This window comes from Lithobates pipiens, unplaced genomic scaffold (genome assembly GCF_037356315.1).
Source record: "Lithobates pipiens isolate NorthernLeopardFrog02 unplaced genomic scaffold, aLitPip1_a1.2 Scaffold_6, whole genome shotgun sequence".
Lineage (NCBI taxonomy): Eukaryota > Metazoa > Chordata > Amphibia > Anura > Ranidae > Lithobates > Lithobates pipiens.
The window spans coordinates 1,988,810-2,003,793 of record NW_027507881.1 but is presented as its reverse complement, the minus strand read 5'-3'; positions in this window follow the sequence as shown (position 1 = coordinate 2,003,793).

Genomic DNA, 14,984 nt, shown 5'->3' with positions numbered 1-14,984 from the left:
TTATGTGTATGAAATCAATGTGTCCCTCTGGGTACACCAGGTCCTTCACAATACCAGCAATCACCTGGCTTTCTGGAACAGAATGTGGATCATTTGGGGAGTATTGTCCTCTCATTTTAGGGCCTCAAGAAATGAGGCCATCAGTACATCAGGACTGATCAATTTAATAAATCCCATAGTGTGTAGACTTTACCACAGACTAAATAATATACACTGATTGTAGCAGAATACATGTTGGTCCAAATTTATGAAGAAATATTATTTATTTGCAAAATTTTGGTTTGGGATTCCCCTGTGGGGAAATTCCCATGCCGTTTTTATCAATGAACTTTTATGTGTATTGCGGACCGAAAATTCATTGTAGCAGCGAGTAGTTTTAAATTAGTTTTTTTCCTTTAGAAATGTCATTTTGCTGTCAGACTGTTCTAAACATGGGAAACATGCGCCCCTTTACAGGCATACTATAGACACCCCCCAGGTACGAAATTTAAAGGAATATTACACTTTTATTGTTTCACTTTAAGCATTATTAAAATCACTGCTCCTGAAAAAACTTCAGCTTTTAAAACTTTTTTTTGCATTGATACATGTCCCCCTGAAGCAGAACCCGGGTCCCCAAACACTTTTTATGACAATACCATGCATATAAGCCTTTAAAATTAGCACTTTTGATTTCTCCCATAGACTTTTAAAGGGTGTTCCACGGATTTAGAATTTGCCGCAAACACCCAAAAATGTTCGCTGTTCGGTGAACTGGCGAACAGCCAATATTTGAGTTTAACATGAGTTTGACTCGAATATAAAGCTCATCCCTGATCAGCACAATCACAGTCCATCTACAATTCTATCTGCCACAATGGTAGACAGGACTTGTAGTTCATTCAGTCACAGATCTTTGTAAATAAATGACATGGCTGTGTGGGCGGAGATGATTTTAAATGTGGCTGCAGTTTTGGTGAAGAGGAATCCCCTACCCACTGTCACGGGAAGGGGGTGAGGGAACATGTGCTGAAACATGTTGCACCCTAAATTCTGATGTGCCATGTAACATGTTTCAAAAGGTGAACTTAACCTTTGGAGCAGTGATTCTCAACCAGGGTTCCGTGGAAGCCTAGGGTTCCTCCAAAGGTTGCTAGGGGCTCCTTCAGCATTGGGCAATTTCTGCCTCTCAGATAAGTTCCCACTGACTCCATTGATCTTTTTATCTATCTGTAAGGAGATAGTTCTTCCCAATGACCACAAGTGTAAGGATCATTCTACCCACCAACCATCACACTATTGCATCATAAGTTGTAGATTTCAAATTTTTATCAGGGGTTCCCCTAAGACCTGATAACTATTTCAAGGTTTCCTCTGTGCTCAACCGGTTGAGAAAGGCTGCTTTAGAGCATCACCTATGGAAAAGTGAAGGTACTAAAGTTTGTCACCATTTCAGAGGTGCCGATCATTTTAAGACTTGACATACTGACTATCTATTTATTCAATGCAATCTCATCTTTTGTATTTTACCAAGTAATTGGGTAATATATTACATTTGCATGCCCTAAAATTAACTTGTGTATCTTTTACTGAAAACAAAAGATTACTGTTGGTAAAGCATTGCACTAATATCATGTGACAGAAACAGATGATACAGCGAGCATTGTGTCTCCAGGTTCTCGCCTTATAGAAAATATACTGTATACTGTTTGGGGTTTTTATATAATCTTCAGGACTAAAATGATTTTTTTAACATGGGTGCAAAAATAATATAAAAAACAGCTCCAGAAGTGAAAGGGTTAAACATCTCTAAACTAATCATGAACCTAAACTGGGTGTAATTTTTGTCTGGGCACATTGTGTTCCAGTACTGAACTGACCGAGTATAAAAAGATAGGAGGGAACTTTCATTGGACGCTCTCACCTTATACTTTAGTGTGTGTGGATTTATTTCAGATTTTTTGTTATTTATTTTAAAAGAGAAATCCATGTCATGTAATGCTTGAGCCAAAATGTAGACTGCGATATACACTCTATAGGATGTTTTCTCATCAGGATAATATAAATCAAGTAGAAGTGTCTCCAAACTGCAGTTTTTAAGAGGATATCTAAGTGTGAGTGGAATAAGGACATTTTTCATTTGGTTTTTTGAAAAGCATCCACATTCAGATATGAGAATATCCTCTATAAGGGGGTCATTTGGGCGGCTGGATGGATAAATACTATAAAAATATTTCACCAATCCCTTTATGTAGAGAAGGGGGAACGTAAACACCAAGCTGCAGTTACTGAGAATAAAAAACATGTCACTCATTGACCAAGAATCTGGTAGAATAAATGTCTTCTCTGTGTAATAAGGGATATTATTATACAAAAACTTGTAATAAGTCCTACTAACTGAGCCACAAATAATAAGAACTTCCGTAGTTGAGGTCCGCAGCTCTGGAGGAATTTTGTCATGATTCTTTATAGACACCATAATCTTGAATTCAATACAAATTCCATGATTAGATAAATGTTTGCTGAGTTGTCGGATCTCCCTCTCACCGTATTCATCATCAGATGTGAGGATCCCGACCCAGTTCCACTCCAACCTTTCCAGTAACTTTGCTATGGCCACATATTGCATCTCATCATCCGGAACTGTCCGGAAAAAGTTTGGATACATCTTTCTATCACTCAGTAAAGTATCTCTGGCTCCGTAACTAATCTAGAAAGAAAGAAAACAGTCTGTATAATTAATCTGGAACTCTTAATGAACAGAAGAAAATCTTAGAAAATGTTTTAATGTTTGTTTTTTGTTTGTTTTTTTAAGAGCAACATGTCATCTGAGCTGTCTACAAGAGATCTATAAGCAGATTTTAGTGGCACTTTTATTTCACCGGACCAACCAGATAAAGATATAAGAGTAAATGTGTTATTTCATAAATGATTACAGTCATCGGTGAAAGCTGATATCACATTAATGGGAGATTTATCAAAACTGGAGCAGCCAGAATCTGAAGCAACCAATCCACCTCCATCCTTAGCTTGTTTAGTTAAGCTTTGAATATGAAATATGAAAGCTGATTGGTTGTCATACACAACTGTCCCAAATTCTGGCTGATCCAGTTTTGTTAAATTCCCCTCCAAGAGTTCTTCCCCTGTAATCCTACCTAGGGGTCTCCTGACCATCAGTTTACTGGACAGACACTCCCACTGTAAGACTGATTTTGGCTTTAGCTGGAGGTGGACAACTGAATTAACACAATTACCAGCTCAGGTCCTGAACCTGTATATCCTTTATGGACCAGATCAATGTTTACATTTCCACTACCGGTCTGTCTATTCAACCATAACTCTCATTTCTTAAGATAACAAAAGTGTGTGTATTGTAATATTTGGGGGTTATTTTAGCTTAAGGGTAGAGCACACCAGTGAGCAGAGTCCATGCCAGTTATATAATTTAAGGGCTTGTTGGCCCACTTTTATTAAAGGTAAAACAAAATAAGTCAAATAACAGGAGGGTTTCAGCTTTCCACAGCAACAGCGTAGTCATAAAACGAAAAGTACCAAGCCACCTGGCTCTCCTCGGCAATACCGCCGTTCAGGCTTACACTTCAGCCCTCTTATCCCTATAACAGGGATGTCGTACAACTACTGTACCTCTTTTCTGTTCTTCGCTGCTCAGCCCACAGCTTTGGGCCCTCTAGGCTATACCATGCAGACATGCACGCTTCTCCCTTACTCGCCTGGACTCCTCGGGAGGGTGGAGCCCAGAACCATGGTCTTGGCTCTGTTTTAAACCCAGGACCCACCTGTGCAATCATCCAGAAAGACTTCTGGCTGTTCCCAAAACCCGGTCCCAGGATTGGAGATTCCGTCCCACCCATAACACTATGGAATCTCCGGGCTCCAGGTCCCAAACTGGATTCTTGAAAACAATGAGGAAACTGAAAAGCCAGTTTCCTCACAAACAAAGAACTTTCCTGGAGCCCCTCAACCTGCCTGGTTGAGAACCCTGCATTCTTCTGCTGGTGGGGTACCATACTACCACAGTATAATGGGATTTTTATATACAGCTTACCTGTAAAATCCTTTTCTTGAGAGTACATCACGGGACACAGGAGCTTCATTACATAGTGGGTTATATAGGCACCTCTGGTGATTGGACACTGGTTGACCCTAATTAAGGAGAATTCCTCCCCTATATAACCCCTCCCATCTGGGAGGCACCTCAGTTTTGTAGCAAAGCAATAAGAAACCACGTAAAACCCAAGAGGGGCGGGAGCCCTGTGTCCCGTGATGTACTCTCAAGAAAAGGATTTTACAGGTAAGCTGTATATAAAAATCCCATTTTCTTGATCATACATCACGGGACACAGGAGCTTCATTACATAGTGGGATGTCCCATAGCAATGCTCAGATTGAGGGGAGGGAGACACAGATCATAAACATAGACCGCCAGGGACCTGAGGACCTAAACTGCAGCCTGCAGTACACTGCGCCCGAAGGTGATATCCTCTTGCCCTCTGACATCCACCTGATAGAATCTGGTGAATGTGTGGACTGATGACCAAGTCGCAGCCTTACAGATCTGAGCCAGGGAGGCCTGGTGATGCACTGCCCAAGAAGCACTGACAGCCCTAGTAGAGTGCGTTTTCACCTGAAAAGGAGGAATCTTCCCCTTTAAGCCATAGGCCTGAGAAATAACTTGTCTGATCCACCTTGAGAGAGTGGACTTTGACGCTGCCTGACCCTTTCTAGGGCCTTCCGGAAGAATAAATAAACAATCAGTTTTCCTTATCTGAGAAGTTGCTTGAAGATAAACACTGATTGCTCTAACCACATCCAAAGTGTGTAAAGACTCTTCCTCTGTGGACTGAGGGTCCGGAAAAAAGGATGGTAGGATTACATCCTGATTCAAATGGAAACCCGAAACCACCTTACGTAGAAAGGACCTGTTGGGGCGCATAACCACCCGGTCCTTATGGATAATTAAATACGGCTCTTTACTGGAAAGAGCTGCCAACTCTGATACTCTTCTAGCCGTGGATATGGCTACTAAGAAGACCAGCTTTTTAGTCAGGAGAACTAAAGAAGCCAGATGCAAAGGTTCAAATGGTTGCCCCTGTAAGGCCGAGAGAACCAAATTCAGATCCCATGGGCATACCGGAGGTTTAACTGGCGGTTTTGTCCGCATAGCCCCCTGGATAAAAGCCCGTACCAGGGAATGTGATGCAAGCGGTTTCTGAAAAAATACCGACAGGGCCGAAATCTGCACTTTGATAGTGTTTATGGCCAAATTCATTTCTAGGCCTGACTGGAGAAAGGCCAAGATTCTGTTAATGACATACTTTCTAGGATGCCACTTCCTGAGTTCACACCAGGAAACATATGTCCTCCAGATTTTGTAATAAATACGCCTGGAGGCCAGCTTTCTGGCATTGACCAGAGTAGAAAGGACTGGCCCCGAAAGGCCACGGTCTCTCAGAATGTGGGTCTCAGCAGCCAAACCGTCAAATTCAGACTGCGTAAAGCAGGATGGTAGATTGGACCCTGTGAGAGCAGATCTGGCCGGAGAGGGAGGGTCCATGGCCTGCCTACTGCCAACTTCATGATTTCTGCAAACCATGGTCGCCTGGGCCAAGCCGAGGCCACCAAAAGGACCGACTTCGTCTCCCTCTTGACCCTTCCCAGGAACCGCGACAGTAGCGGGCTCGGGGGGAAGGCATAGATCAGATTGTACTGATCCCAGGGAACCGTCAGAGCATCTGACCCCTGAGCAAGTGCATCTCTTGTCCTTGATACAAACTTGTCCAGTTTCCTGTTGAACCTGGATGCAAACAGATCCACGTCTGGAGTGCCCCACTTGTGACATATGTTCTGAAACACGTCGGGGTGCAGGGCCCATTCTCCTGGGCACAATTGCTGGCGGCTGAGAAAATCCGCCTGCCAATTCTCCACTCCTGGGATGAAGACTGCAGAAAGACACGGAACATGCTCTTCTGCCCAGACAAGAATGCGATTCACCTCCTTTTGGGCCACCAGACTTCTGGTACCGCCCTGGTGATTGATATAAGCCACTGCGGTGGCATTGTCGGACTGAACCCGAACCGGGAAACCTCGCAGTCTGTAAGACCACTCTATGAGTGCCATGTAAACTGCCCGAATCTCCAAGATATTTATGGGTAGTAGACTTTCGGTCGCAGACCATTTCCCCTGCGAGCATGTTCCCTCCAATACAGCTCCCCAGCCTGTCAGGCTGGCATCTGTTGTGACAATCTTCCATGAGAGAGGAAGAAAAGTTTTGCCTTTCAGCAAATTCCTGGTTTGTAACCACCAGACAAGACTTTTGCGTGTCCCGGGGGATAAACGCATAGGAAGATCCAGGGATTGGGGCTTCCTGTTCCAAGCCGCAAGGATGCATCCTTGTAGAGGCCTTGAGTGGAACTGGGCGAATGGGACGGCCTCGAAGGAGGTGACCATCTTTCCCAATAGTCTCATGCACAACCGAATGGAGGAAGATCTTCTGCCCAGAATCAGACGCACCAGATCTCCAATGGCCAAGGCTTTTAGCCTTGGAAGAAACACCCTGCCCTGAGCGGTGTCGATAATCATACCTAGGTATTCCAACCTGGTAGTCGGTTGTAGGGACGACTTTCCTAGGCTTATAATCCAACCTAGGCGTTCTAGAAGTTCTAGCGTTTTGGTGACGCTGCGACTTAGGAACGCTGCAGTTCTCTCCACGAGAAGCAAGTCGTCTAGATAAGCCATGACGGCTATACCCTGAACTCTTAGGATTGCTAAGAGAGGGTCCAGAATCTTTGTGAAGACTCGAGGGGCTGTGGCAAGCCCGAACGGCAAGGCCACAAATTGAAAATGGCGCCGCTCTACCGCGAACCTTAGAAATTTCTGGTGTGCGGGAAAAATTGGCACATGGAGATATGCATCCTTGATATCTATTGATGCCATGAATTCTCCCCCTTGCAGGGAGGAGACCACAGTGCGGATTGACTGCATTCGGAAGGTCTGGATGTGTAAAAACCGGTTTAGGTCTTTCAGATCCAGGATAGGTCTGACACTTCCATTTGGTTTTGGAACGGTGAAGAGATTTGAATAAAAACCTGAACCCTGATCTTTCGGGCTCACTTCTACTATCACACCCTGGGATAGTAACTGATCTAAGGCCAGGAATAGCGGTTTTTGCTTTACTGGATCCCTGGGGATCCTTGACCTTAGGAAACGAGAAGGTGGAATCTCCTGAAACTCTAGCTTGTAGCCCAGAGATACTGAAGAGATCACCCACTTGTCTTGAATCTCTTCCCGCCAGGCGCCTGCAAACTGCAGGAGCCTTCCCCCCACTCTGCCGAGCGGGGGCGCCCCTTCATAAGGAGGTTTTGGGGCTCTGCTTGGCAGGCTTTCGCCCCCAAGCCTTTTTCTGTCCCTGGGCTCGGCCTTGAGCCTTTTTAGTAGAGGAGGACTGAGAAGGCCGTCGCCACTGTTTAGAGCTTGATGCTTCGGGAGAGAGAGCACGCCTAAATGAAGGACGCTTGCTCTTTTTGACTGGAAGGAGAGTAGACTTACCTCCTGAAATATTTTGGACGAATTTATCTAATTCTTCCCCAAACAAACGCTTCCCTTCAAACGGGAACCCAGCCAAATGCTTTTTGCATGACAGCTCAGCAGCCCAATTCTTTAGCCATAAGGCCCTGCGCATGTGTACCAACATGAGGGACAAACGTGATGCTTGTTGGACAGAATCCAAAATCGCATCAATTATGAAACACAAGATGTGAGGCAATTCTGCATAATTTTCTACTTCCTCACTGGGAAGGAGCCCAAACATCTGTTTAACCTGTTCCTTGAGGAACTGACACAACCCCACGGCTGCGACTGTAGGTTGCACCACAGCGCCAGCCATGGAAAAGGAGGCTTTTAATAAGGTTTCCAGCCTTTTATCAGTTGGATCCTTGAATACCTGCGCATTATCCAAAGGACAAGTTAGGTTTTTATTTACACAAGAAACAGCTGCATCGACAGATGGGACCCCCCACTTCTTGGTGAAACTTTCCTCCACAGGATAATGCATGGAAAACCTTTTGGGAGGAGTAAACAGTTTATCGGGATGTCCCCAATCCTCATACATCAATTTATCCATTAAAGGATGAATTGGGAAGGAACAAGCAGTCTGTGGGGCTTTCCTGACTCCCAGGGAAGAAACAGAGGATGTAGCGACTTCAGCAGCAGGCATTCTGAATGTGGTACGCACCAATTCAGTATAATATTGCACCTGCTTTCTGAGTGCCTGGGAGGAGGGGACTATCTCCTCTTCCTCTGACTCATCCGACCGCTCATGATCCCTATCCAAAGATAGGGATCCCTCCTCATTTTCAGAACAACTATCCGAGAGAGGGATTTCCGCAGAGGGAGGGGATCTACCCCTTTTCCTGCTATCTTTTAGGGAAGCAGAAATAAAATTCATGATTCTCCCTTCAAAACCCTCCAATGTAGCCCCAAGGGAGTCCTCAGTGACATAAACCGGGGCTGCGACATTAGGAGAGGCTGCAAAACCCAACAGGGGCACAGACTCGTCTTGAGAGGCTGGCTCCAGTCTTGCAGAGGGGGATGGTAATTTACAGGCACTTTTGGAACCCCTGGACCTAGGCGGTGACTTGCCAGTGCTCTTATTACCTCCCCCTGAGACCCTCTTACGAGGAGACATAGTACTAAGCTACAAAGCAGAGGTACTAGTACAAGTGCGATCACTGTTGCGCTTAAAGTCTCACAATAAATCAATATATGCTTAAACTGCACAACCTGATGCTGAGTAGGTGTCTTAAGGTTTGCCTGGATCCAATCCCCATGGATGCTTACTGCCCACAGCTCCTGTGTCTCCAGTTACAGTCCCCTGACGCTCTGGGCTTTTAAAACTGCTGTCCTGCGCCTGCGTAGTACAGCGCCGTGCACACTAACGTGCACGGCTCGCAACCACACCCCCCCTCCTCCATTAGGCCGGGATCGCGCCCGGCGCGCGTGCACGCGCCCGCGCGCGTGCACGAGGACCGCGGAATCCGGGGGGGGGGGGGGGGGAGAACCCAAAACGGAGCAGCGTGAGACCCCTGAACTGCGTGGGACCCCCTGTTTACCTTCATCTGTGGCAGGGACTGCAATGGAGACGTGAGTAGCTGGAGAACCAGGCTTTCACTGAGCGTGTTGTATTGAAAGGCATGTAAGTATGCATCAGGCTGCTCTTACTCCCTCTAGTGGTGGAAACCAGGTAAGACATACAACTACTCACAATGAAGAAATCCATTCATATATTAAATATACAGGATGACTTCCCTTACCTGTCCCCGCCGCAGGAATTGCTGAACCAGACCAATTCCAGCCTTCACCCATCACGGCGGGTATTGCTAGCCAACCTTCAGGTATATCTGGGGTTCTTACGAAAAGATCCTCCCACCTGGGCCTTGTAAAAAGCTCTGCCAGAACTTTCGTGCGCTCTGTATAAACAGTACACCAAGTCTGGTTTTCCCAGAGCCCAGTCTTCCAATGGAGAGGACTTACAGGCAAAACCTCGCTTCTTCGGCAGACGAGGCCCGGGTACCATACCATCTTGGGAGTCAAATATCGGCCCGAGGTATGGATCTGGTTTGTTGTAGCCCTTCGGCCCTCGCAGGGACCTGCATAGAGCTAAGTTTTACGTGACCATCACCCAGACACTGGCGAAAAAACTGAGGTGACTCCCAGATGGGAAGAGTGAAATAGGGGAGGAATTCTCCTTAATTAGGGTCAACCAGTGTCCAATCACCAGAGGTGCCTATATAACCCACTATGTAATGAAGCTCCTGTGTCCCGTGATGTATGATCAAGAAATATATATATATATATGTAAGAAGGCCAGTATGGTGGCCTAAATTTATGGGAGGAGCCCGGGGGGTATTTAACCAGCCCACTCGCCTGTGGTCTTTGTCGGTTTCCTGTGCGCAATACTACGTCACTAGGCTGACTGCTCAAGTTTCGTTGCCATTCGGATAACTTCTCTCTACTAGAAGTTTTGTGGTTTTCGTTCCCGTTCGTGTTTTTTGTACAACGTCTCTGGCTCGACTGCCGCAGGTAAGGGTCGGGTCTCGATTGACCTTCCTTTATTAAAAACATTTCTATTGAGTGTCTTTAACCCGAAACTCGACACTAAACTCTCGAGTCATTCGTTGTGAAACCGGGTCGTTAGTCACTCAAACGCACTATTATCGCAGCCCCTTCATTGCACAGGCACATTTCGGTAGAAATTGCTTGTACTAAAAATGTTGCACTATTTTCGTAGCTTGTTATATTGTCTGCCTCGTCACCGTGTTCCACAGACAAATCGTTGCCAGTCGCATCACACGGCGCAACGATTCGTGCCTCTGCCACGGCTGGCTCACTTGGATCATTTCATTTTTATCGTTTCACTATTTCTGTCACACACTGCGCTCTGATTCGAATCCAGTCGCATCCACAAATGTGCCGATTCGTCCCGGTGTGCCCCAAGTTGCTCGGCCTCATTTCGCTACATGCTCCAGAGCCCTCTCGTTGTTAGTCGTAGCCTTCGGCTTATCGATCCGAGTCTTTGTCATGGGAATCATTTCACTGTCACCTATTACGTCCTAAATCGAAACCAGTCGCATTTACAAAACGCACAGGCTAGATCGGCGTGTCCCAGTTGCGTTCACCTTGTTTCAGTACATGCTCTAGAGCCCGCTCGTCGATGGTCGCAGGTCTTGCGTCCTCTCCGATTCGCATCTTTATCATGGGAATCTTTTCATTATCACGTAGTGCGCTCAGTTCGAATCCGGTCGCATCCCTGTGCGTCGATTCGTCTGGACGCCCCCCAGATATTTTTTTTTTTTCTCAGCCTCATTTTAGTACATGCTCCAGAGAACAGTTTGGTTTCCAGTCTCAGTTCGCGGCCAGTCGATCTAGGCCTCTGTCATGACATAAGTTGTTCGTTTCATTTCACTGTCACGTTCCACGCTCCGGTTTGAATCCAGTCGCACCTAAACATGCACCGATTTGTTCAGGTCCGCCCCAGGTTTATTTCCCACATTTCAGTTCATGCTCCAGAGTCCGGTTTGTTGTCAGTCGCACTGGCGACACGACCGTTTCGTGCCTCTGTCATGGCAATCGTACTTCATTTCACTGTCACTTACCGCGCTCCGACTCGAATCCAGTAGCATCCGTGATGCATCAATTCGGCTCGGAGTGCCCCAGATGGAACGGCCACATTTCACTTTTTCCACAGGTTGTCTTATTTTTATGTTCACAGTTACAGCACTTATTCGTGCTTCCGCGCTTGACACGGATCATCCCACATTTCGTCCTTTACGCAAATGATACTTCGGATTGGGACAGCAGAATACAAAAAAAAATGATGATGATGAAAGAATTACGACGAAAACCGTCTACTCACCAGTGCACCTCGGTCAAATCAGCCAGCCATTTACGTCACTCTTCAGTTTACTTGTTAGGCTCCTCATCAGTTGTCATCTGTTGTTTCTCTCTCCAGGTCAGTCAAGTTCAGTAGGTCCACCCTGCACCAGCTTAGACGTTATCTTTCCCAGGTAAAAAAAAAAAAAGAGAGGGGAAGGCGCAGGCAAAATGCGACAGCAACCATGCTGGCATACATATATATATATATATATATGAAGGCACGTGACAATATATATATATATATATATATATATATATATATATATATATATATATATATATATATGTATACACGTTCGCTCCCGCCTTAGTACTCAGCAACAAGTGGATTCGCTTGGTAAAATAGAGAAACAGTCTTGACTTATGTCACCTTCTATAGGTTCCGGTCGTCCATCTTTCGACCCCAAAGAGATAGGACATCACTCCTAGGGCACGATTCACCTGGAGCCATGTCCCAAGTCGGCAGCGAAGACCTTACCGACCCCTTATCTCCTCGCCCGCCTTCAGCATACAGTCCTTCAGGGGTTGGACTATCCCCAGGCTGACAGCAGAGCTGAGATGCAGGGGCATTCCCTTCCCCGCTACGGCTAGGAAGGCAGAGCTTTTCAGGCTCCTCTCTACCCCACCAGCTACGGCCGGGCCAAGTACCCCACCTCAGGCTTCTCTCCAGTCCATCTCAGCGGCTATAGCTCAACTACATTCAATGGTGTCATCCTTAACCAACACGGTCACGGACGTCCAGGCCAGAGTGACGCTCCTAGAGGCTCACCCAGCCACAGCCACCCCTGTTCCAGTTTCAGTCCCGTCACCACTGCCGACAGGTACCGCAGGGACATGTCCCATTGTCTGCCCAGCACATCTGGTGCCGGCCAGCATAAGGAAGGACATCCTGCACGGCAAGGATGTCAACCTTGCCTCCCTGCTTATTTCGGTCCACGACCTCGCAGAAAACAAGGCCTACACCTGGGGAGATGTCTCCGTAGTCCTCAAGGCCAAGGATCCCAGGCTGAACCGCAAACTTTCCATCCCAGAGTTTGCCCTAGCCTTTGGGTTGCTAAGGGACGTCATTTGCTCAGCATCCCCCGCCAGAAGGGAAGAGCTGGACTTGTACCTCCACACTGTGGTGGACCTAGGGTACAAATACGGAGGCTTCTCCTTTTACGATTACCATCGTTCCTTCTCTGCCAAAGCAGCCGCTAGGCTGGCACAGTTCCAGTCACCCACAGACTGGAGCCTTATGGACACCGAGTTGTTCTGCCGGCATTTTGCCGGACTTCGTTCACCCCTGTGTGCCATCTGCCAGTCCTCCACCCATACCGCCCCCTGGTGCGCCAACATGACGGTTAGCCACCCAGTAGAGTTCCCCTCCACCTCCGGTACAGCCCAAGGCCCGTCAGGCCCTGCACTGAAGACTCAAGTTGACAAGTTTGGACGTTCGGTTCAAACCATGGGGGGGCGGCCATTTGCAAAAATTACAACTATGGTTCATGTAATTTTAACCAGTGCCGCCTACTGCACGTCTGTGTCTTATGTCACAGAGCGCACCCCAGGAGTTTGTGTGAGGTTATTTTTTTTTTATTTTTATTTTTTTTACCACTCAGTAAGATTTGTTATTTATGGATTCTAATCAGATTGACTGTCTGAATCTTATCCTGTGTACTTAACATCATTGTGGCAAAAGTTTTGTTTTCTTTTCTCAATCTCTTTTATTTTTTTATTTTATTTTTTTCCCTTTATAAGCTTAATTCAGTTTAATATTTTTCATTAAAAAAAGGAAGCCGTACATATATAGAGAAAAAGGGGAAAAAGAAAGAAAAGAAAAACCGACACTAAAATTGACATCTACTTGGTTATCATTGCCAACTTATTCTACTACCTTATCTCTTTATTTAACTCCTTATTTTGTTAGATTTTTCCACACCCACCCTTCCCTCTTCTCCCCATCTGTTGACCTTCCCCTTACCCACTACTCTTTATTCCGTTAATGCTTGGGAATAATGCTTCGTCTTTTTAAATATTCTCCACTTTTCCCACGTTCTACGGTATTTTATAATTTTATTTTCCTCCATTTTTCTTAGGTATTCCATATTATTGATATATTCTATTCTTTGGATCCAATCTCTGATCAGGGGTTGTTTCACCTGTAACCAATTTTTTGGTATTAAAGCTTTTGCGGCATTGAGTAAAACGGGTGTTAATGAGTTTTGTATACTTCTTTTGAAATGCTTACTCGTTTTTACATCTACCCCTAAAAACAAACATTCCCCTGGGGTTAAAGGTATTTTTTGCCCTGTTATTTTCTCTATATATTCTGTAATTTTACTCCAATATTGGTTTATTACTGGGCATTTCCACCAGAAGTGGAATATCGTTCCCGGTTTCCCACATTTTCTCCAGCATAACTTGGAGTTGGATGGTCCCATTCTATGTAATTTATCTGGTGTTAAATGCCATCTCATTAGGCACTTATAATTTACTTCCATTGATCTTATATCAAATACAGAATGATATACTGAGTTAATCATTTGGGTCTCATCAACTTCATAACCCAAGTCCCTCTCCCATTTAGCTATGAATGGGATATGTCCTTGGCCTTCTATTTCCGATAAACAGTCGTATAGCTGTGAGACACAATGTTTAACTGCTCTTTTCTTTATACATCATTTTTCCATTGCTGTTAACCTTTTTTCATTTCTTATTGGTTTTGGGATGGAATTAACGAAGTGCTGAATCTGGAGGTATTCCCAGTCCTTCAATATTTGCCAATTGTGCTTCGTCATTAAATCTTGTTTTGACATTATCTTCCCCTCCCTTATAATGTCTTTTAATTGTAAGTCCCTCATTCGATTCCCTAGTGATGTGTCGTGCCCTGGTGTAAAAAAACTCGTTCCCTCCAGAGGGATTAATGGTGAATTATATTGCCATTTGTTTTTACGCTGTGTTGTGTCCCATTTTTTTAGTGCCGTTAAAGTGATTTTGTGCGTCCTACTACTAATTGCTCTAAATTTTGGTGGAATCCATATGTTTTTTTTTAATTGTGACCCGGTCAATATCTCCTCCATTTTTGCCCATTTCTTTTTCGTGTTTTGATTTGTCCATTCAACCAATCTCGTAAAAATAATTGCTAAATAATATCTGTGAATGTCAGGTAGTGCCATTCCTCCCCTATTTTTTTTCCTAGTTAATAAATTAAATTTTATCCTGGGTTTTTTATTTTGCCAAATAAATTTTGAAAATAATGTTCTTAATATATTAAAAAAACCTATAGGAATATTTATCGGAAGCATTTGCATTTTGTATATAATTTTTGGTAATACCACCATCTTCAGCACATTGATTCTTCCCATCCAAGATATTTTTCCTTTATTTAACTTCATTAATTCCGCTTTGACTTCGTTTATCAACGGGACATAATTAGCTTGATATAACCCCCGGATTGTTTTTGTTATTTTGATCCCTAAATATGTTATTTCTTTTTTTTCCCATGTGAAAGGGAATTTATGCCGTATCTTTTCTTCCTCATGCAGATCTAATCCGATATTCAGGATAACTGT